Source organism: Chiloscyllium plagiosum, unplaced genomic scaffold (genome assembly GCF_037043375.1).
Source record: "Chiloscyllium plagiosum isolate Xiang-an unplaced genomic scaffold, Cpla_swu_hap1 HiC_scaffold_2, whole genome shotgun sequence".
NCBI lineage: Eukaryota > Metazoa > Chordata > Chondrichthyes > Orectolobiformes > Hemiscylliidae > Chiloscyllium > Chiloscyllium plagiosum.
The window spans coordinates 27,734,315-27,760,425 of NW_028270140.1; the positions used below are offsets into that span (position 1 = coordinate 27,734,315).

At 40.4% G+C, this 26,111-nt stretch overlaps 1 protein-coding gene across 6 annotated transcripts in view; it reads left to right on the top strand.

Annotated features, from left to right (window-relative positions):
- Positions 1-26,111, top strand: part of bnc2 (basonuclin zinc finger protein 2) — a 568,898-nt gene that overhangs the window by 272,694 nt on the left and 270,093 nt on the right. The window lies entirely within an intron of this gene.

Consider the following 26,111-nt stretch of genomic DNA (forward strand, 5'->3'; position numbering starts at 1 on the left):
GACCACCCACTCAGGCTGCTTCTATTGTTCCAAATTCAAAGAAAAACCTAAGGCTTCAGCAGCTGTTTCCCTTATTGGCTTCAGCATATCACTCAGCACCGCTGTCTCAACCTTTCTTCAGTTTATCAGAACTGTTATGTGGGATAGTCAGACTCTAAATCTCATTTTCTCCCTCCTCTAAGTATCAGATTATTATTGGACAATGGTAGCAAGGGATGCACAGCAAATACAGATAAATGCAGTTGAATTACAACTTAGTCAAGATGTAACTGGATGAGGGGCAGAATGTGTCACAGGTTTACTGGGCTGAATGGGCCTTCTGTTTTTTCCCCATCTTCTCATGGAACGTGAGTGCTACCAGTTAGATTGTGCTTTTGTTGCTCATCCACATTTATCCTTGAGAAGATAATTATGGCTGCTTTCTTGAATCACTGCAATCCATTTGGTGCAGGTGCATTTATATTGCTGTTAAGAAAGAAGTTCCAGGATTTTCACCCAGCATCAATGAAAGAACATGGGTGTAGCTGCAAGCCTATGAAATAGTTCTGAGGGGCCTCGGAAGGTGGTGGTTTTCCTATGCCTCTCCTGGCCTTCTGAATGTTTTGGGTTTGAGCAGTGCTTTTGAAGGAGCCTTGGTGAATTGCTGCAGTGAAAATATGTTGTTTTTATGATCTCGGTTTTCCATTTCAATTTGGATATGGCGACCACATGAAATTTATAAGCTCCCCCCCTTTTGAAATCTCCTTTAGGACCACATCAGTTTAGTGTCAATTTGGGAGATGCATTGGATATTGCTGCTGGCAGACAGTTTGAGTCCCTCCAATATTGTCTTTCCTTTACTATTCCACGGGTTAATCTACTATCCTCCTTGTGGCCTTTCCTAAAATTAAATTGCCTTCAAGGTTAAAATAATAGCATAATAATTCTCTCTATAAATATACAGCTGTGTGCACAATTAGTGTACACCTGCAAAGTTCAGCATGCACACACTTGCAAAACGTTAAGTGCTTCGATGTAAATTGCTAAATTAAAGGTATCCGTGCTTTTACTGGAATCAAGCAGCATAAAGTAGCTTTGCCTGATATACCTGCCAAATCTGGCACTGACTATCCATATGAGAGCAGGTCTATGGAGCATGTCTCTGTCTCCCATAGCTGTTTTCATGGTTAGTTTTGTTGCTTTTCATTCTGACATGGAATTTGAATGCAGAATGGTCTCTGTGAAAGGCATTATTCCTTGCTCAACCTGTGGCCAACTCTTTGTGTCTGTGCATGTGTCTCTGAAATCATCAGCAGCTTGTATATCTTTTTGCTATAATTATTGCGTGTTCCTTGCTCTTTGTCCCGCTGATCCCTTGTTCAAATAAAAAGCCCAGTTCGATGGGAATGTGTGCTCTATTTAGTTTGTGTGATTTATTGAGTGACTAATAGCTGTAGGGTCTGACACTGAGGTGTACCTCGGCACTTTGTTCAGTCTTTTCTCTCTTGCTCTCTGCCTGCTTCCTATGAGCAGGAGACAGCAGCAGCTGCTGCCGTGAGCAGATCAGTTGAGAGCTGCCTTGGCTTGCCTGAAAACATGTCAGGCTTTACAGGTTTGTTGTTTTACACTGAGGGTGCAGCCATCGTCTAAAAGTATTGATTCTTTTCTTGTACTAAGACAGAACCTGTCAGCTAAGCAGCCTGACCTCAGTAGAGCGCAGACAACTATTCCCCACCCAGACAGAAGGACAAACCCCACAGGAAAAGTGCAGGCGAAATATATGCCGATGTCCGTTTCAACACAGAACACACAGTGAGCCCAGTCTCTGTCCTCGGAGGGGGCCAACAGTGTCTCTATACCATGTCCACAAAAATGACAAGGCTTCACTTTTTGCAGGAATTGCTCTCAGAAAGAAAAAAACGATGCCTGAGATCTTTCAATTTTTTTCTCCTTTTGTTTCCAGGATTTGAGGGAATGAAGAGTTTCCTGTAATGCTGTCACAACCTCAGTGTCCCAAAGCATTATCTGAAGAGTACATTTGAAGTGTGGTCACTGTTTGTAATGGGGGAATGTGACAGCTAATGTATGCACAGCAAGATTCCCCCAAACAGCAGTTTGAGCACAGCCAGATAATCCATTTTAGTTGTTGGTTGAAGGATAAATAAACCAGGAGTCATGTTTCTGGTTTGCATCTCATCTGAAAGGCTGCATCACTGGCAGTATAGCATTCCCTTAATACTGCAGTGGAGCATCATCCTGCATTGTGTACTTGGGTCTCTGAGGTTAGCTTTGATGTGTTACCAACAGAGTCAAGACTGACATCCTCAAGAGATTTAGGGGAGTGAGAGTGGAAATTAGACGTCACAAGATTCTGCATCCTTTAATTTAGCCACCTTTTTAGACTCATCCTTCTATATTTTTCAGATAGATGACTGTAGAGTTTAGAATTAAAAACTGTAACTGATGGAAAGGCTCAACAGAACAGATAGCATCTGTAGAGAGAGAAATAGAATTAATGTTTCAGGTTCTGGTCTGGGATCATAGAATGGTTGGGGTACATTTGAGGCCATTCAGTTTGTCACGCCTGTGTCAATTGTCTGCACAAGCTGCTCTCGGTCAGTCCCACTCTCCTGCCATTTTCCCCAGAGCACTAAAAGTTTATTCTAGTTGGATGATTGTCCAATTCTCTGCTTAAGCCACAGGTGTGCCTTCCCCTTGCAGCCTTCGGTGGGGGATTTGAGATCCTAAATGCTCATAACATAAAATGTTTTCCTCATTTTGCCATTGCTTCTGCCAGTCATATTGAATTGGAATCATCTTGTCTTTGTTACTCTCATCAATATGTGTATAAACATTGGAATTTGGAGCAATAGGCCACTCAGCCTCTTGACGGGGTGGAAGTGAGGACTGCAGATGCTGGAGATCAGAGTCTAGATTAATGTGATGCTGGAAAAGCACAGCAGGTCAGGCAGCATCCGAGGAGCAGGAAAATCAACGTTTTGGGCAAAAGCCCTTCCTGATGAAGGGCCTCTTGAGCCTGTTCCATTATTCAACAAAGTTATAGCTGATCTGATCACTGCATGTTTCCACCTCCCCCAATCAGTTTCACTTCCTTACTTATTAAGAATCAATTTGACTTTGCCTTCACTGTCTTTTGAGGACATGTTCCAAAGTATATGATGCTGTGTAATTAAAAGTAATTCTTCTAATCTCTGTGATAAATGGGCAACCCCTTAATTTGAAACAATAACCATATTCTACAGTATATTGTTCTATTTTATTCTGGATCTAATGGGACAATGATTCTGTCTAGAACTCTCATGACTTGAACCTCCCTCAAATTGCCTTTTAATATTTTCCCAGATGACCAATCACGCTTTCTTCAATCTGTCAAAGTAGGTAAAGGTCCTCATTGCAGGAAGCGTTCTTTTCTCATTCATCTTCTCCAGAACCTTCATATCCTTTCTGAAGTGCATTACCTATATTTAGACACATTACCTCGAATTAGACACATTTGAGGTTGAAAAAGAGTGCTTTTGGAGAAGTTCATTGTAATTTCTTGCTGTTGTACTATTTATGAAGCCCAAGAGCATCTCAAATACTTGATCAATAGTTGTGTCAATCTGTCCTTCCACTGTAACAACTTGTGCACATGTACTCTCACATCTTTCTGCTTTTGCTTCATCTCTTTCTAGGTTTATACCTTTTTGTTTAAATTGCCACTATTTGTTCTTCCTTCTAAATGGAATTGCCTCACACTCCACTGTACTTAGATTTTGTCTGCTGTATATTTACCCATTCTCCCAGTCTAGGAGAAAGTGAGGACTGCCGATGCTGGAGATCAGAGCTGAAAATGTGTTGCTGGAAAAGCACAGCAGGTCAGGCAGCATCCAAGGAGCAGGAGAATCGACTTTTCGGGCATGATTCCTGAAGAAGGGCTCATGCCCGAAACGTCGATTCTCCTGCTCCTTGGATGCTGCCTGACCTGCTGGCCGACGTGTGGCTCCAAACTCTCAGCAATGTACTTGATGCTGGACTGCTCTGAAATGGCGAAGGAAGCCACATAGTTAAGGGGCTGTACTGCCAGGGACATGCACATCCCATGAAAGAATAGGTTTAAAAAACATTCACCACATCACCCTCATGAACCCTCTGTTAACCTCATCAAAAATGCAATCAATTTAATGAAACACTATTTGCCTTTAACAAATCTGGATGACTTTTCTCTGACCTTTTATCAGAATTGAACTGAAAGAAGGTCAGTGAGTACATCTGATTATTTGCGAAACTATTAGTTATTTCTGATTTCTAGCATCCGGACTATATTGCTTTTGTATCAATGTTTGATTCCAGATCCCCAAACCCTCAGTTCAATAGAGCCAGTATTTTCTGCATTCAGCAGAGATCACACAAATAGGTTCATTTCCTAATATGCAAAAATTAATCTTGAGTCACGTTCCCATAGGACATCCATGTGTCTACGAGCTAATCTAGAAATTGAACAGTGTCATATTACTATTAAAACAATCAATTTTAACTTGTGTTGTAGAGCACTTTTAACATTGTTAAATATGCCAGCATTAAAAATCAAAATTTAACACCAAATTGGTCAAAGAGATTTGAGGCAGATGACCAAACGTTTGGTCAAGCTGTTAGGTTTTGAGGAAAAAAGGAGATGTGAGATCCGGGGAAGGAATTCTAAACTTTAAAGCCTGACCAGCTGAAAACCAGGAGGTAAATGGTTTGACGTAGAAAATGGGAGATGCTCAAGAGGACAGAATCAGAGGAGATTTCAGAAGATTGTATAACTGGAGGAAGTTATGAGGCCCTGGAGAATTTTGCTGATGAGAATGAGAATTTAGAATTGGTACATTTTGTGTCTGTAAAGGAAGCAAGAGTATCATGGGGAATACCCCTCATGTGAGCACATAAGCTGTGTGACATTGGAGCATGAATGTTGTGCAAAAGGGAAACCGTATATGAGGCCAACCAAGACAAATTGTGAACTATTAGCTCAAAGATTTGGAGACATGGAAGCTGCCTTGCTGCCCAGATATGGAACTAGTAAATGCAGAACAACTTGTCACCACAGGTAGTGCCTGGTTTCCAAGCCCAGTGATTTCAAGTTTGAAAATCTGTTCCACAATTTTATTTAGTAACTTGTATTGTTGGGAATTGTTTTTTGATCTACCAAACATCTCTTCACTAAACCTTTGAGAGCCAGTTATGCACATTCTCTGGAACGCAAATAATTGTTGGTGCAACACTACTTACCTTTGGGACTAAGTGCCAATTCATTGGCAGCTACGAAATAAATTGTTAGGCTCACTGCTCCTGCCATTTTGTAAGGGGTAAATGCTGGAGTACAGTTCTGTGGGAACTGACAGTACATCAATCTTAAAAGCGTGCCTCATTTTTGGCTGGCTCTTTATCAATGTGAGATTTTGATGTTGAGTCCAGTCTTGTAGTCAGTTTTTCAGCACAAGTCCCTGCAGTCAACAGTGGGCTTATTTTCCCCTTTCTTCAAAGGGAATACATGCCATCGAATGCAATGAGAGTTGAACTACAGACAGCTGCAAGAAAATCTAATTAGAATCACTTGACAGAGCAGGATAGAAAGAGAGCCTTTGGGAACTACTCCATTGTTTTCACTCCCACCTCTTTCCCCTCATGGCCCAGCAAATCTCTCCTTTTCAAGTATACATCCATTTCCTTTTTGAAGATTTATGTTGGATCTGCTTCCACTGCTCTTTTAGACAATGCATTCCAGATCACAACTTGCTATGTTTTAAAAATGTAACTCTTTTATCTTCCCTCTGGATTTTATTGTCAATTATCTTGAACTTATCACCTCTGGATGCCTACAATTCTGCCAGTGGAAACAGTCTCTCATTAGTTATTCTACCAAAAGCCTTCATGGTTTGGAACATTTTTTATTAAATCTCCTCTTGTTCTTTCCTTTGACCACTGCCAGCTTCTTCATCACCAGACTCGTCACGTAACCAATGAGTTTGCATTACACTAAGTTCCTCAGCAGATCCAACATCAATTCCCTGCTCCTCTTTTCCTTTCATTGTATCTCATATCCTTTGTAAACAAAAGAATATTCCCCAATTTTTAAACTGTCAGGGGTACTTCAGAGCTATCACTTGCATTTCCAAAGATTTGTTTGTTTATTGATGCTGATGAACAGGATTTGATGTTTGACAAATTTCCAAAGGATTTTCTTGGCAGGCTTTGGAATACTGTTGTCTTAGCACTCAGTAAGTGAACAAAGAATACTTGAGACTGTTCAGAGCTTCCAGCCTTTGGACATGTATCTACCGCACAGAGGCTAAAGCTATTTTTGGAAAAAATATACTATTGCAGTTTTGGTGAACTGAGCTCAGAGTTATCAGAATTGCATTTGGTTCATCTGGCTGTGCTTCAGCTACTTTGCTTAGTGCACATTGTCATCATTCTGAAATGACACTAGACTTTCCCCTATTTAAGCAAATCTTATGCAAACCTAAACAACTTATTTCCCATGTTTCAACACATCCAATTAACACCTCAAAGTCATAAATATTGTGGGAAACCAATGTGCTGGTTTTTGCATATAATTTCATTTGTAACTAATTCTTGGATTGAAAGTATAATAAAGGCAACGGACAGAATTGATTCAATGCTTCTCCTGTTCAAATAAATTCAAATTTAAAAGGCTCCTATCTCTTAGATTCTGTGTTTCCTCTTAAGCTCGAGCCAAATACTGAAGAAACTTGTGGAGATTTCCCAACCCTGAGTAACATTATAAGGATGTGATCTCTTTATGGCTTGAGATTTATAGACTGCAGACGACAGACCCCACTTCCTTAAAAACCCCTGAGTGCTACTGTCAAGGGATTTTTGAATTTGAATTAATGTATTGTATGTCTGCCACAGGAGCTATCTGCAGATCACTGCAGAATCATATTTGCTTAATATTTTCACTCATTAGGACAGAGCTGATAAAATACAACCACCAACAACAGTTTTCTCCTGTATTTAATACACCTAGGAAATATTTGGAGCTCTCCTGCTGACAAGCTGTGAAAATAGTGATTATAACCTATTTCTGTGTTTATCTTGGCTCAATAAGAATTGCGATTTTGGGTTATTGCTAATGAGGAAGCTTGTGCCAAAGCATAAAGTTGATCAAAACCTTGGGCAGGTCACTCACTTTCTGTGCTTCTTGCTACCACGTAATTTAAAAATACATTAATTAATTCATTTGTGCGTCCTGCGCTTCACTGGTTTATATTGTGTTGTCCAGTTCCAATTGCCCTGGAGATGGTGGTCAGCTGCTTTCTTGTACCACCACAGTCCATGAGTAGATACACCAACAGTGCTGTTGGGAAGAGAGTGAGCTGTCCCAATGGCAGTGAAAGAAAGGTAATATAGCCTTAAGTCATGATGGTATGTGGCTTGGGAGGAGCCTTACAGCTTGTGTAATTCCTATGCATTTGCTGCCCTTGTCCTTCTAGTGGTAGAGGTTGCTACTTTGGAAGGTGTGTTCTAACGAACCCAGGTTGTCTTGCTGCAGTGTATTTGTAGAAGGTATGCACTGTTGCAGTGATACATTGGTGGTGAGCAAATTATATTTAATTTGGTGGGTAGTATGCCAAAGAAGTGAGCCGTCTTCTGCTGGATGCTGTCAAGTTTCTTGAGTCCTGTTGCATATGCACTGAACCAGGCGAGTGTAGAGTATTCCATCACACTCACGACATGTGCCAAGTAGATTGTGGATGAGCCTAGGAGAGTCAGAATGTTAGTTATGTGTCTCTGACCTGGTCTTGTAGCCACAGTATCTATATGACTGGACCATTTCAGTTTCTGGTTGATGGTAATTCCTGGGATGTTGATAATAGAGGACTTGATAATGATAATGCCAATGAATATCAAGAGTGATGATTAGACTCTCTGTTATTGGAGGTAATCATTGTCTTGCTCCTGTGTGGTGTGAATGTTACTTCCCACTTATCAGCGTAATTGATATTGTCCAGGTCTTGTTGCATATGGACTCATGTCCCTTTGCTCTCAGCTCAGGAATAATTTGCCAATGGCATGACAAGATCCCATATATTTGCATCCTGCTGATTTGTTTGATTTTTACATTTGCTGCCAATAAAATTTCCCAAGTGGGTAAACTGAAAGACCTGAAGTGCAGGGACATACAATGGGAGAAGACGGATACAGTTCTCCTGGTAGAGCTAGGGAAGAGGTTCTGCGTCGGCTATATGAAGAGTTAGGCACCAAATTAAGAAGCAACATTTCTAAGATAATCTCTGGATCATTAGTTTAGCCATGGATAAATTGGCAAAGGGCCCATAAGATTATAGAAATGTATGCATGGCTCAAAGATTGGTATGATAGGAGGTGTCCTAGTTCATGTGATACAGGCATCAGTACTGGGCAAAGTGAGGACTGTACCATTGGGATAGTTGACATATGAACTGTGCTGAGGCTGGAGTTCCGAATGAGAGAAGTAGACAGGTTTTAAAACTAAATAGTGGAGCAAGGCATCAAATTTGACAAGATGTGGTAGATCAAAGATAGGCTAGAGAGAAAGTTAATGATAAGAGAAACGATAAACAGATTGTGATGGGAAGTGATAGAGAATACAAATGAAACAATAAATCAATAGACAAGGCTTGAGGTTACGAAAATAATAAAAGAGGAAACTCTGGGAATATACATAACATTTGAAATAACGCGTATGAACTGATAACAAATAGAAACAATTAAGTACAAACTGGTAGCCATTGCAAAGAAGTGGCAGCAGGATGATCGAGATTGGGATCAGAATTTTGAATGTTATGTGACATTTAGGAAGGACAGGATGCTTGGAAAAGATGGAGTGATGGATCTGTTAATTCGTGAATAGAGAAGGGTGGTCCAAATTCAGGAAATCGGAATGTCGAAGTAGTTCAGATAGAGATGAGAAATGATAAAGGAAAGAAATTACTTGTGAGAGTGGTGTATAGGCCCCTAACACATGGTAGGATGGACTATAAAAGAAACAAATAATGGCAGCTTGATAAGACTGATTAATGACCTCAAGCTGGAAGTGCCTCTGATTGCAACAGCCATATTATGATTGAATTTCTGTTTCAAATCAAGAAGAGTACGTCCAAGACTAGTATTTTAAACTAAAATAAGGGTGATTTTCCAAACATTTCCCAAAATTCTCCATTCAGAGCAGGTTCTATTAAATTGGAAAACAGCAAGTGTAACTACTTTATTCAAAAATGAATGGGCACAGAAAACAGCAGACTGCAAGCCTGCATCCTTAACATCCTGTGAAATTGAAGATCTTAGAAACTATAGAACATAGAACATAGAACAATACAGCACAGAACAGGCCCTTCGGCCCACGATGTTGTGCCGAACATTTGTCCTAGCTTAAGCACCCATCCATGTACCTATCCAATTGCCGCTTAAAGGTCACCAAAGATTCTGACTCTACCACTCCCACAGGCAGCGCATTCCATGCCCCCACCACTCTCTGGGTAAAGAACCCACCCCTGATATCTCCCCTATACCTTCCACCCTTCACCTTAAATTTATGTCCCCTTGTAACACTCTGTTGCACCCGGGGAAAAAGTTTCTGACTGTCTACTCTATCTATTCCTCTGATCATCTTATAAATCTCTATCAAGTCACCCCTCATCCTTCGCCGTTCCAACGAGAAAAGGCCTAGCACTCTCAACCTATCCTCGTACAACCTATTCTCCATTCCAGGCAACATCCTGGTAAATCTTCTCTGTACCCTCTCCAAAGCTTCCACATCTTTCCTAAAGTGAGGCGACCAGAACTGCACACAGTACTCCAACTGTGGCCTAACCAAAGTCCTGTACAGTTGCAACATCACTTCACGACTCTTGAATTCAATCCCTCTGCTAATGAACGCCAATACACCATAGGCCTTCTTACAAGCTCTATCCACCTGAGTGGCAACTTTCAAAGATCTATGAACATAGACTCCAAGATCCCTCTGTTCCTCCACCTCACTAAGAACCCTACCGTTAACCCTGTATTCCGCATTCTTATTTGTCTTTCCAAAATGGACAACCTCACACTTGGCAGTGTTGAACTCTACCTGCCACTCCTCAGCCCAGCTCTGCATCATATCTAAGTCTCTTTGCAGCCGACGACAGCCCTCCTCACTATCCACAACTCCACCAATCTTCGTATCATCTGCAAATTTACTGACCCACCCTTCGACTCCCTCATCCAAGTCATTAATAAAAATTACAAACAGCAGAGGACCTAGAACTGATCTCTGTGGAACTCCACTTGTAACTGGGCTCCAGGCTGAATATTTGCCATCTACCACCACTCTCTGACTTCGACCGGTTAGCCAGTTTTCTATCCAATTGGCCAAATTTCCCTCTATCCCATGCCTCCTGACTTTCCGCATAAGCCTACCATGGGGAACCTTATCAAATGCCTTACTAAAATCCATGTATACTACATCCACTGCTCTACCCCCATCCACATGCTTGGTCACCTCCTCAAAGAATTCAATAAGATTTGTAAGGCAAGACCTACCCTTCACAAATCCGTGCTGGCTGTCCCTAATCAAGCAGTGTCTTTCCAGATACTCATAAATCCTATCCCTCAGTACCCTTTCCATTACTTTGCCTACCATCGAAGTAAGGCTAACTGGCCTGTAATTCCTGGGGTTATCTCTATTCCCTGTTTTGAACAGGGGCACAACATTCGCCACTCTCCAGTCCCCTGGTACCACCCCCATTGACAGTGAAGACGAAAAGACCATTGCCAATGGTACTGCAATTTCCTCTCTTGCTTCCCACATAATCCTAGGATATATCCCGTCAGGCCCGGGGGACTTGTCTATCCTCAAGTTGTTCAAAATGTCCAACACATCTTCCTTCCTAACAAGTATCTCCTCTAGCTTATCAGTCCGTTTCACACTCTCCTCTTCAACAATACGGTCCCTCTCGTTCGTAAATACTGAAGAAAAGTACTCATTCAAGACCTCTCCTATCTCTTCCGACTCAATACACAGTCTCCCACTACTGTCCTTGATCGGACCTACCCTCGTTCTAATCATTCTCATGTTTCTCACATACGCATAAAATGCCTTTGGGTTATCCTTGATCCTATCCGCCAAAGATTTTTCATACCCTCTCTTAGCTCTCCTAATCCCTTTCTTCAGGTCCCTTCTGGCTATCCTATATCCCTCCACTGCTCTGTCTGAACCCTGTTTCCTCAACCTTATGTAAGCCTCCTTCTTCCTCTTTACAAGACATTCAACCTCCCTCGTCAACCAAGGTTCCCTCACACGACCATTTCTTTCTTGCCTGACAGGTACATACATATCAAGGACACGTCGTATCTGTTCCTTGAAAAAGTTCCACATTTCCACGACATCCTTCCCTGACGTCCTATGCTCCCAATTTATGCTCCTCAGATCCTGTATTACAGCATCGTAATTACCCTTCCCCCAATTGTAAAACCCCCAATTGCACGCACCTATCTCTCTCCATAACCAAGGTGAAAGTCATTATTCAAGGTGTTTTAGCAAGGCACTTCGAAAAGTTCAAAGTAATTGAATAGACTTACCATGGTTTTGTGAAAGGGAAATCATGTTTAATGTATTTAATTATTTATTAATGTTCTTTTCAGACGTAACATGTGTTGCAGATAAAGGGAAACCAGTGGATGCATTGTATTTAGATTTCCAGAAGGCATTTGAGAAGGTTCCACATCAAAGGTTATTTCAGAATGTAAAATTGCATGGTGAGGAGAGTAACATATTGGCACAAACGGAAGATAGTAACTAGCAAACAGAAATAAAGAATAGGCATAATTGGGTCACTTTCTATGAGTGGTGTACAACAGGAGTTGGCACTGGAGCCTTAACTACTTACAACTTGTATCAATGACTTTGAAAGGACTAAAGATATAGTTGTTAAATTTCAAATGTTTATTGAATTCAAATTCTAAATCTGCCAGGATGGGATTTGAACTTGGGTCCACAGGACATTGCCTGTGTCTCGGGATTAACAGTCCAGCAATAATGCTAGTAGCCTTCACTTCATGTGAGAATGTCTACTTTACCAGGAAGAAGAAAAAAGTTTATACTCCAAACACTGAAAGGTTTCTGAGCTCTGAAATGCAAAGGGAACTGGGTTTCTGAGTGCATGAATCAAAATAGATTAGTATGCAAAGGGTTGGCATGCCTCACTGTAGTAGTGTGCTTGAAATCAAGCTATGCTGTTGTCAGAGTTATCACAAAAGTTTAAGATTTTATCTAAGTTCACAAAATTCCAAAATTTACCAGACTTTTCAGACCCAGTTTAACAGAAAACAGACCAGATCTGTGCTCTTAACAAGAATTGCTATTTACCACAAACAAATACATTTTAAAAATCATGACACCAGGTTGTAATCCAACAGGTTTATTTGGAAGTACAAGTTTTCCGAGCACTGATCCTTCATCAGGGAGCTATTTTAGTTACAAGTAAAGAAGCATGAGCTATCAACATCCAGCTCTACTAATTAAAACTCTGACTCCCTTTTAAAGCTCACCCGACATACACTTGCAGACAGGTACAAACAATTATTGTCTCGTGAGGGGAAGGAAAAACTGGGAGAGCAATTCAACATTCCTTGTTAACAGGGTTCATTTGAGATGAACCTTTCTGCTTGCCTGGACTGTTTTTCTTTGGCCTCTCCAGGTACTTTCACTTGCTCGCAGAAAGAACACCATGACTAGTTTGCAACTTATAGAGTCTCTGTCTTATTGTTAAAAGGCAACAACTGGTGAGGGAAAATGAACTGGCTTTCTTCAGGCTGTAGGTGGTTTTCCTTGTAGAGGAAAGGATACCATCTGCCCTTCTGGAAGTTCAAAGGCTTCTGGATACATTGTTCACACAAACAAACTGCCCATCTACCTGGGGAGCTTTGTCGTTTTGGTCTACAACAGAAAAATAAAAAGATACAGGCTTTACTGGGTATAGAAAGTAATTAAGAAAGCTCATAGTTTGTTATCATTCATTGAAGGGAATTCAGTACACAAGCCAGGGATGTCATGTTACAGTTATACTTGATATTAGTGAGACTATATTTGAAATACGGTCTCTAGTATTGGTCTCCTTTTTTAAGAAATGGTGTAGATGCATTGGTAGCAATTCAGAGAAGATTTACGAGACTATTACGCTGAAAGGCACATTGTCTTCTAAGCAAAGATTGACAAGGTGAGGGTTGTAACTCCTGGAGTTGAGGAGAGTAAGAGACAACTTGATTGGAATAGTATATACTGAAGGAATTTGACAGGATGGATATGAAAAGGATGCTTACATTTGTAAGAATCTAGATCTAGGTGTAATTGCTTTAAAAATCTGAGGGGTTTCCCAATTAGGACAGAAATAAGAAATTCTTTTCAGAGAGGGTTGTGAGCTCTGTTCATCAAAATGTGGTGGAAGCAGAGTCCTCAAGTCACTTTTTAAGGCAAAGATAAATAGATTCTTAATAAGCACAGGTTATTGGGGAAGATGGAAATGTTGTTCAGGCATGATCTTGTTAAATGGTGGAGCAGGCGTAAACTGTCTAGTGTGCTGTTCTTCTTTCTAATTCACATGTTCATATGTGCAAGAATGGCTACAAGTCATGTTCTCTTCGACTGAGTGTGTTAACTTCTGCCTTCAATACTAATATATCTAACATGATTGTCCTTTCATATTCCAGAATATAGATCAAAACCAAACACCTGATTGTTTGTACAGCTCGGAAACAATAAATAAACACATTAATCACTATATATGATAAAATATGACTCCTAGAAAGTATTTGTTATATGAGAGAGAAGGATAGGACATGATTAAATTAATGTTGGTGTTAAGTTCTCTTTCAATCAATTCTTGAATGACCTTCTGCTGTTAGTTCAATGATTGAATACTCCAGGGATTTAGATTTTATCAAATTGTTGAGACTGCAGAGCGACACGGTGACTCAGTGGTTAGCACTGATGCCTCTCAGTGCCAGGGACCTGGTTTTGATTCAACTCTCGGGCAGCTGTCTGTGTGAAGTTTGCACGTTCTCCCTAGTCTTTGTGGGTTTTCTCCAGGTGATCCGATTTCCTCCCACAGTCCAAAAATGTGCAGGTTAGGTGCATTGGCCATGCTAAATTGTCCATCATGTCTTGGGATATGCAGGATAGGTGAGTGACAGGTGTAAGGTGGGATGCTCTTCAAAGGGTCAGTGTGAACTCAATGGGCTAAATGGCCTGCTTTCACACTGTTGTGACTCTATGATTCTATGATAGATTCCATGAACTGATCCAAAAGCTTCTCAAAGATGGGCTGTAGTTGGATATTTTGTGATAATGCAACATAGGCTGGTGCCCTAAGTAATGGAAAGGCAGGAAAGTGGGCATGAGAAATGTCAGATCAGCCATGATCTTACTGAATTCCAGAGCAGGCAAGAGGGGCCTATTCCTGTTCTTATTTCTTTTGGTCTGAACCTATTAGTTTGGGATTTGCTGACTTAAGTTTTCTTTTAAATCAGCCTGTTCTGACCTGTTGTGACACACCTCCAGGGCAGTGGGACATGTACCTGACCTCCGAGCTGAAGGTAAGCATGCTGTAACTGCACCAGAAGAGATTTTTTTTAAAACATCTACAAATTGAACCTGGGCTCTCATTTTCTTTTCACTGCATACCTCTGAGTGAGAGTCATAAATATTTTAAAGCAATCTGCTCAGACATGTCATGACACACCCCTGGAGCAGATGGGACTTGAACTCAGTCCTTCTGGTCCAGAGGTCATTGAGCCACAGAGGTTATTAGCATGGAAACAGGCCCTTCAGCCCAACCTGCCCATGCTGCCCAGTTGTCACAATTAAATTTTTCCCATTTGCCTGTGTTTGGTCCATATCTATCCATATCTAGGTGTTAAATGAATATTTTACCAAAGAGAGAGAGAAACATACCCGCAATATTGCAATTGGCATCTGTTGTCTTCTGCTTTCTGCCTCGCCATGTACCTTGATGGCAGCCTCCTGGTGGTCTGCTTTGCTCCCCGCAATTCATTTGCCAGATTAATGTTTCAGTCCAAAGTGATTTCAATGTGGAAACAACGTTTTAATTGATGTTTCGTTAACTCCATTTCATCACTGGTAAATTCCAACTCCCTCTGTTGTTTTCATTGTTTATTCAATTGATTTTGTTGACAATCAAGAATTTTCACTTTTTTTGGTCAGATTTTTGTCTTTCGGAATGGAATCTTCTCCATTGTTGCTCCTTCTCCCTCTTGGTGAAACTCTGTGAAGTTTAGTTTGAAGTCAGTGAAATAGTAAGAAAAATAATTGATTCTGTTGCTCAAAGATGACAACTGTTTGCTCGAAGATGCTGGATTTGGATGAGATGCATCCCTCTAAATTGCATGATCTGCCATTTTTACAGATTGCAGGTAATCTTTTGAGAGAATAGGTGCTGTTTCAAGCTTAATCCTCTGAAGTGCACTTTACTTTGCCCAATGAATGCCCAATGGCCCATGTGCATTGATTGAATCACTATTTTAGACCACAAATCTTACAAATTGACCAAGGGACTTAAGAATGTACTGCAATTATTATTTAATTAAAGGAACAGCAAAATCCCAGTGTATTCCCAGGGTTTAAAAGCAGAGGATGATCAATGGTAGAAATTTATGAGGGTAATGTAGACATTAAAACTCGTGGGCAATTTTGCAGATAGTGACATAATCATAGTCGTACAATCATACAGCATGGAAACAAACCCTTCAGCTCAACCAGTCCATGTTGACCATGTTCCCAACATAAATCAATCACACTTACCTGCATTTGGCCCATATCCTTCCAAACCTTTCCTATTCATGTACTTATCCAAATGACCTTTAAATGTTGTAACTGTACCTTCATTCACCATTTCCTCTGGCAGTTCATTCCACACCTGAACTACTCTGTGTAAACAAATTGCCCCTCATGTCCTGCTTAAAGTTTTCTCCTCTCACCTTAACAAATGCTCCCTAGTTTTGAACCCACCCATCCTTGGGAAAAGACCCTTGCTATTCACCCTATCTATGCCCCTCATGATTTTATAAACCTCTATAAGGTCACCCCTCAGTCTCCTCGGCACCAGTGAAAAAAGTCCTTGCAAAAAGGCATGAGGCAAATTTTTACACTGAGGGTGATTTGCATGTGGAGTGAACTTCTTGAGAAAGTGGGGGATGCGGGTACAATTTCAACATTTAAGAGACATTTACATAGATACATGAATAGGAAAGGTTGGAGGGAAATGGACCAGGAGCAGTTAGGTGGGACTAGTTTAGTTTGGGATAACGTTCAGTGTGGACTGGTTGGACTAAAGGATCTGTTTCACGCTGCATGTCTCTGACTCTGTGGCTCTCCTTATAGTTCAAATTTTCCATTCCTGGCATCATCCTGGTAAATCTTTTCTGAACGTTCTCCAGTTTAATGTTATCCTTCTGAGAGCAGGGTGACCAGAACTGCACACAGTACTCAAGAAGAGGCCTCACCAATGTCCTGTACAACCTCAACATGACGTCCCAACTCCAATTCGCAAAGGTCTGAGCAATGAAGGGAAGACTTGAGGTGACTTTTTAACAATGGGATGGAAAAGGCTAACTGTTTGTGGAAATGGGACAAGATTGGAATTGTTAAATGTTAGTGTGCCCACAATAAATAATTAATATCTTGTCCCAGATGGTCCTATGTCCGAAGAGCCCAATTACACTTGTAACACTATAACAAATCTAAACAAATCTATTATTTCTTAATGCTTGAGAGATATTCACATTGCTTGCCTTTATTATAAGCTACCTAAGGAACTAAAACCCTCTAAAGCAGCAGTATTTTTTCAATTCTTTCTTACTCTGGCCTAACTGCTGATTAATTAAAACACAAGCTGATTATCATTGGCTGTGGCAAGAGTTAAAGGAACAGTATTGAACTCATTAACACAAGTGGATGGCAGAACGTCACAAAGGTGCTGACCATCCCACTACTGCCATTTTGCAATGAATTTCCTTTTGACAGTAAGTTCTCTGTTGGTTTCTATGATGAGATTATTTTATTCTACAAACTAGGGGTCTTTATTGATTTTAGGACTCTTGGTTGCAATTTGAAGTTTCACTTACTTCACCCCAGACACCCAGCATGGAGTGATTTGAATGTTTAACCTTAGAAAGGGACTTTAGTGAGATCCTTCAAAATACAACCCTGGAAGCTTCAGCATGTTGGATTTTCATGGAGGCATAAAGAACAATATGGGTTCCCATTCATCTCAACCTTTGTCAGTGTGAGCACCACCTTCAACATTTCTGTGTTGGAACCAATTTGAACCACTTGGATCCCAATATCCAACAAGTTTAGTACCCCAATACTTGCCAGTTTCATTTAAATGACAGCCCCATCTCCAAATCGTTTTAGCCTCTTTTGTCTGGGACAATGGGAGTGGGATATGTTTTCTAAAAATAACTCAACTGTGAAAATCTCTTCAAACACCTTTAAATGTCCCAACACAACCATTAAGATTTATTAAATGATCCAAGGACTCAAGTCATATGAAAATTTGAGCTTTTCTCGAAAGGAAATGATTTGTTTACTGAACCACATACTCATGGGAATAATTACTGAAGAAATAAAGAACTTGTATTTACATAGTGCCTTTCACAACCTGTAGATATCTTAAAGAGTTTTTCAATATGTGCAGGAGTTTTGAAGTGTAGAGGCTGTTATAATTTAGGACAATACAGCAGTTCTCCAATGGATGAAATACCATCAGAAGAAGAGCAAATTACTTATTGAATGAACCAAAGGCTTCCAAGTGTTGCAAGGGGTGAAGCTGTTACTGTACAGAATTGAACACAATGCCAGGAGCAGGAAATAGTCAGTCTTTTCATTTCAACAAGGTGATAGAATAGATTTGCTATATGGGCATCTGATGTGGAAGGACAGAGTCAATATATTGAGATATGCTGTGTTGGGCATCGTTTAATAGTTAAAGCAAAATTAACCTTGTGTAAGTGTTAAGATGTCTCCAAGCTTTATTATTACTATGACATGCTACTAATGTGATTGAACAGAGAGATATCTGCATCAGCTTTAGAAAATAATCTCCAGAAATCCATACTTTACAGAAACTGAGTGAAACTCAGCTGAATATTTAGTAAATTTGCTCTATCACTTCTTGTTTTTGAACCAAGTATCTGAGCTTCCCTTCAGATGGGTTAACACTTCCAAAAGTAATTGGACAATTTTCGCCTTGTGATCTAGGTTGAAAGTGGTCTTCTGTAGTGAGTGACTTTGTATGTATGTTTGTTTATTTATTTGATTGATTTCTTTAAAGCCACTGGGTCCTGTTCCCATCTTGCAGTGAACACAGTGACCAGTATTGAGCCTAATGTCATTATAGCAGGTCTGAAGAAATTATGAGGTTATCCTAGAACAGAAGGAACAAGATGTTGTGTATATAGCACTGTTAATAAATAAAACAACCCAAAGCACTGCAAAGGAACGTTTGACACTGGACTGTGTGAATGGGTAGTTGGATAGGTGATAGATAGTATTTAAGGAATGAAGAGAGCGATATAAAGGAGGAGAGCTTTTGATTGAGGGATTCCAACGATATGATCTAAGTTCAGAGAAGACATGGCTGCCAATGGTGGAGCAATGGAAGTTGGGAATGCACAAGAAATATAATACCAGTAAAAGTTGTAGGTTTTAACAAGGTTAAAGACAAAGGGAGGTGATGAAGTCATGGAGGGATTTAAAACCAGGAATGTGGAAATTTAATACTGAGGGGCTGCCTGACCAAGAGCCAGCATGTTTGGGTGTTGGTGAATGGGATTTGGTGTGAGGTTGCCCATGAGCTACAGACTTTTGGCTGAGCTCAAGTTTACGAAGAGCAAAAGAAGCCAACCAGGCTGACATTGGAATATTTGAGGTTTTTAAAAAAAAGGCAAGGGTGAGGCAGAGACAGAGATGTATAATGTTGCAATGGTGGAATTTGTACTTTCTTGCATTGGAAGAGTGCTGATATTGGCGTATTCACTACTTTATTTTGTGCCTGCTTGTTTCCATGATGGCCTCCCTTGTGTTCCTTTAGCTGTGAGTGGTAACACCATCCCCCAGAGATGTGCTAATGAACTCCAGGGAAAAGAACAATACTAAATGACTGCACTAAACTCTCACTTAATGGACTGCACGGCGTAAACACATTCCAAGAGGTGTTTAAAATCAAGCCATGCAATATCACGCCACTGCTATAATTTCTTTCACTTGAGCACGATAAACCTACTCAAAGTGCTTCTAAGAGAATAGAAAATGTTTGTCCAACACTTGTAGAACATGTGTTTAACCCCCACACCCTCTGCAGTGCTGAGTTCCCCTGTTTGCTCCAAAGAATGTTTCTTCAGAAATAAAATGTCTGATGGAATTTTCCTCCTAAATGTTTGGGAGGGAGAGAAAAACACTGCTGGCTTTTCAAAGAACTGAGTAAGGAGAGTGAACTGCTTTAGGATATGTTTCAAGGCTGTTGCATGGAGAAAAATAGAGGATCCATGCTTATTAAAAGAAACCTTTGATTTGCAAATGCTTTTCCGTAAGATGGGCACAAGATGCAGATATTAACCTAAGACCTGCCCTGGATTCCTCAGACCTTGTAAAAACAAGATGGCTGTGGGTGCTCAGCAGTCAAGGGACAAGTGGCGAGACAACCAGAAAGACAAAAGAGCCCCTGAGAAGGCAGCTGGAAGTTTTTCTGCTTGTGGTTTGTAGTACAGCTGGTTTCAAATGTGTCAGCCTTGTTCTGCCGAGATTGCCACAGTTCAATTGGCAGAATGTGAATGTCACAGCTGGTAATACTTACTGTATCTGCTGTAAAGTATGTGATTCATTAGCTGGAACCTTCTGGTTTTTGAGCCAAGCTGGTCGTGTTTTCATTAGGATGTGGTAAAATCAGGGTAGGGGGTGAAACATGTCCGGAAATCTGTAACTGTTTAATTGTGAACCACAATCAAGTTTTTTTTTAAGAATTGAAGCCTGTATAAATATTAGAGTTACTGTTCCTTGGATGCGACATCATTTTGTCAAGTTATTTTAGTTTCATATTAAGTCTTAAGGGTGAAATTGCAGATTACTGACTCAGTGGTTAGAATGTGTAACTGGCTATCACATTGGTTGAAAAGAGCACCTTTAATGCATTTGAAACTAAATTTTAAAAAATGAGGAAGAAGAATAGGAGGATATGTTGATATGGGTAAGGTTGGAAAGGGAACATAGAATATTTGGATTAAATGTGATGCAGCAGAATTATATTCCAGCATGATATATAATCTGATGGCCCAACATAACTCACATTACCATTCCCATAAAGGCTAAAGGACCAACCATGGTTCAATGAGGATTAAAGGAGAGTCTGCTAGGAGTTGCATGAAGCATACTGAAAAAATGGGATGGCAACCTGATGAAGCTATGTACAGAACAGGACTATTTGTCTGCCAACCAGCGGAAGCAGCATGTGAGAAATAGAGCTAAGCAATTCCCACAGCTAATGGGTCAGATGCAAGCTCTGTGATCCTGATACATCTAGCCATGAATTATGGTGGTAAGTAACTGAAAACTAATCGGAGGAAGATCTATGAACATCCCCATTTCAATTATGAGAGATCCCAGCACATCAGTGCAAAGGACAAGGCTGAAGCATTTATGAGCATCTTCAGCCAGTGATGCTAAGTAGATGATCCATCTCATCATCCTAATGAGAGCCTTGGTATCACAGATGTCACTTTTCAGCCAGTTTGGTTCACTCCATATGATATAAAAGACGGCTGAAGGCACTGGATACTGTAAGGGCTGTATGTCTTGACAACACTCCACCTGTAGTACTGAAAACTTGTGTTCTAGAACCAGTCACACCCAAAACCAAGCTACTAGACAGGCATTAACCTGGCAATATGAAAAATTCCCCAGGCAAGTCCTGTCCATTTTTAAAAAAAGAAAATCCGGTCAATTTTACCCCATCACAGTGATCGATAGTGACAACGTTATCAAGAGTTACTTACTCAGCAGTATCTTGTTCACTGATGCTAAATTTAAATTCTTCCAGACCACTCAGCTGCAGACATCAAAAGTTTGTTATAGTCTTGATCCAAAAATGGATTAAAAAGCTATACTTTATAGGTGAGAGGAGTGTACTGTCCTTGACAATACGGTAGCATGACACCCTACGGCATTGGAGACCCCAAGTAAAATTTCAAGTTGATGGGAATTGAGTCAATGGTTAGAGTCAAACTCAGCACAAATAAGGATAGTTGTGGCTGTTAAAGTCCAATCATCTTAGTCCCAGGACATCACTGCAGAAGTTCCTTGAGTTGATAAAAGACAAGTAGCATTCATGTCATTCAATATTCAAGAAATTGCCATCTCCAACAAGAAAAAAAATTAACCATCTCTCATGACATTCAATTGTGATACCATTGCTTAGTTTCCCACTAGTAACATTCCTAGGGTTATCATTCTCTGGAATGGATCTAGACCACCAACAAATATTGTGGCTACAAGAGCATAATAGACTCTAGGAATCCTACAATGGATAACTCATCTCCTGACTCTCCAAAGCCAATCTACCTTGTACAAGACACAAGTCAGGTTTTTGATGGACTATTCTTCACTTGCCTGAATGAGTGTAACTCCAGTACCCCTCAAGAAGCTTGACAGAATCCAGGGCGAAGCAGCCCACTTGTTTGGCATTCCATCCATTCACCATTAAGGAACAGTGGCAGCTGTGTGTACCACAGCTACAAGATGCACAGCAGAATTTTGTCATGGCTCATCTAACAGCACCTTCCAAATCTACAGCCTCTACCACCTAAATGGACCAGGGCAGTAGAGAGATAATGCAACCATCGCCACCTGCAAGATTTCCTCTACGTCTCGCACCATCTTTACATAGAACTATATCAGAATTCCTTTACTAGTTCTGGGTCAAAAGTCTGCAACTCCCTTTTGTGACATCACGGAGAGTGTACCTGTATCAATGGACTGTAGTAATTAAACAAATAACAGATGCATGAACACCTTTTCAGAGGTACTCAGTGATGGATAATAAATGCTGGCCCAGCTACTGACACTCACATACTGTGAATAGATAAATGAAAGAGCAATGTTCTATTACTGAGCTTAAATTCTGTGCAAAGTTTAGGGTTAGAGTTTATTTAATTTTTAAAAATAAATGTTTGCTTGCATTGCTTAATTTTCTGGTAAGCCAGGGAAAGAGAAAAGCTAATAGTGAGTCAGCACAATGAGTCCGCAAATGTAGATTGACCATGCTGAAAGCAGTCCACATCATGACAGGACCTGGCATGTGAGAATGGGTAAAGGACATGGAAGGAGGTTTTCAGACCCTTATTGAATCCTGAAGGCTGCAGGGTTCCCACATCGGAAGATGAGATGCTATTCTTCCAGCTTCCAATGTACCTCACTGGAGCACTGCAGTAAGCCTGAGGCAGAAGTATTGACTCAGGAACAGTAATGTGCTGAAGTACCAGACAACTGGAAGCTCAGGGTCATTTTTACAGACAGAACGTAGGAGATTTGCAAAGTGTTCACCCACTCTGCTGCGGTTATGTTGGAGCTGTAAAACAAACTTTGCTTAGACCACAGCTTGAGTCCTGTGTGTAGTTCTGATCACCACAATGTGGGAAGAATGCGATTGCATTGGAGGGATTGCAGAGGAGATTCATCAGGATGTTGCCTGGGTTGAAACATTTTAGATATGTAAAAAAGCTTGGGTTTTCTTCAGAGAAGAAAAGACTGAGATGGGACTTGACTGAGGTGTGTAAAATTCTGAGGGGTATGAACAGGGTGCATGGAAAGCAACTGTTCTCCCCTCAGTTGAAGGATCAATAACTGGAGGGCATAATTTTAAAATGAAATGCTGGATGTTTAAAGGGGATTTGAGTAAGCTATTTTTTTCACCCAGAGGGCGGTAGGAATTTGGAATGCACTGCCTGGAGGAGTAATAGAAGTATAAAACCTCACAATCTTTAAGAAGTATGTGGATGAGCAGTTGAAAGGTCATAACACACAAGGCAAGTGCTGGAAAGTGGGATTAGTGTGAGTAGGTCAGTGCAGACTCGATAGACCAAAGGTCGTCATCCGTGCTGGAAGTTAAAAATCTCACAACACCGGGTTATAGTCCAAAGGTTTAACTGGAAGCATCCGCTTACAGCATGCTGCTCCTTCATCAGGTGGTTGCGACCACCTGATGAAGGAGCAGCGCTCCGATAGCTGGTGCTTTCAATTAAACCTGTTGGACTATAACCTGGTGTTGTGAGATTTTTAACTTTGTACATTCCAGTTCCAACACCGGCATCTCCAAATCATGACTCTGAGAAGAGCTGCTATTACACTAGAATAATTGGCAAAGCGAAAACGTGGAATGACATCACATAGCTGCTATGCTGAATGGCCCAAAAATTGTTTCATGCAACTAACTTTGGTGAAGGCATAATTTAAATTTATAATCCATATATATATATAAAAAAAAACATAGCAACATGACACTTGAAGACAGTGTTACAGCCAATGCATGAGCAAGAGTCCCCAATTTGTTATGATTCTGGGTGAGGAAAGATGAACTGGCTCTCCTTCTTTATTCAACCCTTCTCTTGATTGGTCACAACAAGGTCAATTTAAAAAAGAAATCCTTCCATTGTGGATAACTTTCCATGCTCAAGTGTTTTTATGTTTGAGAAGGAGCCAGTTTAACCATACTTTTGGGTTAAAGAGAGAGTGAGTATATTAACTACTAAAATACAATAAAGCGCAAATTAAAAATAAGAGGTGAGTCCACAGAGGTAGACGTTTAAGAAAAGGAATGTATGAATCAGTCCTTGGCTTGTCCACGGCAACTAGATTTCTGAAACATTGTGGCTGTTATGGTGGATGTTTCCAGTATTAGTGAGTTTGGCAGTTGAGTAGTTGTTTGGGATTTTTTTTTTGTTTCTGCAGTTACTGAAATGAGCTTCCAGTTTGCTTCTGCACTATTCGAAAGAACTGCGGATGCTGTAAATCAGGAACAAAATCGGAAATTGCTGGAAAAGCTCAGTTGGTTTGGCAGCAAGTGTAAAAGAGAAACCAGAGTGGCTTTCCTCAGAACTGTGTTCGAGGATTGCTCGACTCAAAACATTAATTCTGATTTCTCTCCACAGATGCTGCCAGCCCTACTGAATTTTTCTAACAATTTCTGTTTTGGTTTTTGGCTTGGCTGGTGACTTGTTTTCAGCATCAGAGTAACTCTCTGTTTTTACCTGTACACACAACAGTGTATAGTGAAGGTTCAAAGCCGTGACCCTTCATAATACTTTAGGACAGTGGAATTTGAATCTCAAGCTAGCACGCCACAATAAGATGCTAGTTCACCGGCACTTTAGAACACCAAGATCAGGGGTTGCAGTTGATTCTTAATCTCCTTTCTTGCTTACCTCTGTACAGGTAAACTATAAACCTGTCTTTTGCCCAGAAGTGCATTTCATTCAATTTATATCACATTAGAAATCTGAATACAACCCACAAAAGATCAGCTTTTTTTAATGGAAGCTCTCCTTTTAAAGTGTTGCTGTCTGAAGTTTCATTGACACACTTTAAGTGCAGCATTCTTTGATTCCTCAGAGTTCTATTTTAACCCCACAATAACTTTAGGTAACCATTAAATTTGCGTCCTCAACAATATTTTGGCTTGTATGTTTTTCTTTCTAAAAACATCTATCCTTAAAAGTTCTTAAAACACTTCAAATAATCCAGGATTATGATCTGGTCTCCAGTCAACATTGCTGAATCTGTGAATAGTAACTTTGAATTTGAGTCAGAAAATAATGGTTTCCAGTCTTAGAAATGCAGATACTGATCTACATCATTGAATATCTGGAGGAACATTGGTGGGAACAGTTGAATGTAAGTTATTTAGGTCCATGTGAATTAATATCTTTATCATCTGGGTGATACTCCAAGGGAGCTGCTTGTTATGATTGTTTTGATTGGTCAATGGATTATGTGAGGGCAGATTGAGTTGACTCATTTCTTGATTTCCTGTTCCTTTCACTTATTCCCAGGAATTGCAACCAAATGCTAGGGCAAACTCTATCCCCATCCCTTGGCTACCTATTTACCCATCTCCTTTGGCATTTTCTGGTAACAGACCTATTGCCCAGCTGGTTGTGTCACTCACCACTGCTCCTGTTGCTGTGACAATGGAAAAACGTCCTTAATTCAACTTCGATCTATTTTTATACATTAATAAATTTCACAAAAACCCAACCTATTCACCAACTTGATGTCAGCAAAAAGCTCTCATCTTATTTACTTATTAAAACTGGCAGACTCGGGACGCCCATGTGATCCCAAAGGGCATCTCATCTTTAAAGGCATATGACTCAAATAAAAGATTAAAGCAGCCTTGAAATACAAGGAAAAGCCCCCTTAATGGTTCAGAATGTAATTGAGTCTCCCAAGAAGGCCCTAATTTGATCTCCCTTCCTGTTTAAATTAGATTATCTGAGCTTACGTTGAAAACTGGAGTATTTCACATAATCTTCAAATACATGGCTTTGGGGGAACAATGTAAGTCAGGGTTCTCAGTCTTTTTGAGAATTCTTTCTCTCTGGAGTTCCTCGTTGATACTATGGGCAATGGTTGCATTGCAAAGTGGGTTTACCTTAAAGAGACCCTGACAGAAACTGACAGTGCAGGGTTTGAGGGGTTTGAGTTGGGTGGTGGGGGGGGAGGGTGGGCACAAATCTCTGACCCAGTCACTTGTGCCATTCTAGTAAGACTGAGCTCTGTGCTGATCCCTTGTCTAAATCTTCTGCCTCTTGAGGAGGTCAGCCACCAACAACAGGGTTTCAAAGAACATTTCTTGATTCATCTGAAACTGTCCAGATACATATATGTCCGGCGCCACTGCTGATACTTTTGTATCTTCACCATAGCTGGAGAGCAGCTGAGTGGTTTGAGAGATCAAATACTTTGTGCTCCAATCTAAATGAAAGTGTGGTTATTCCTGTTCAATGCTGCCTTTGCACGAGCAAACACCTTATCAAGT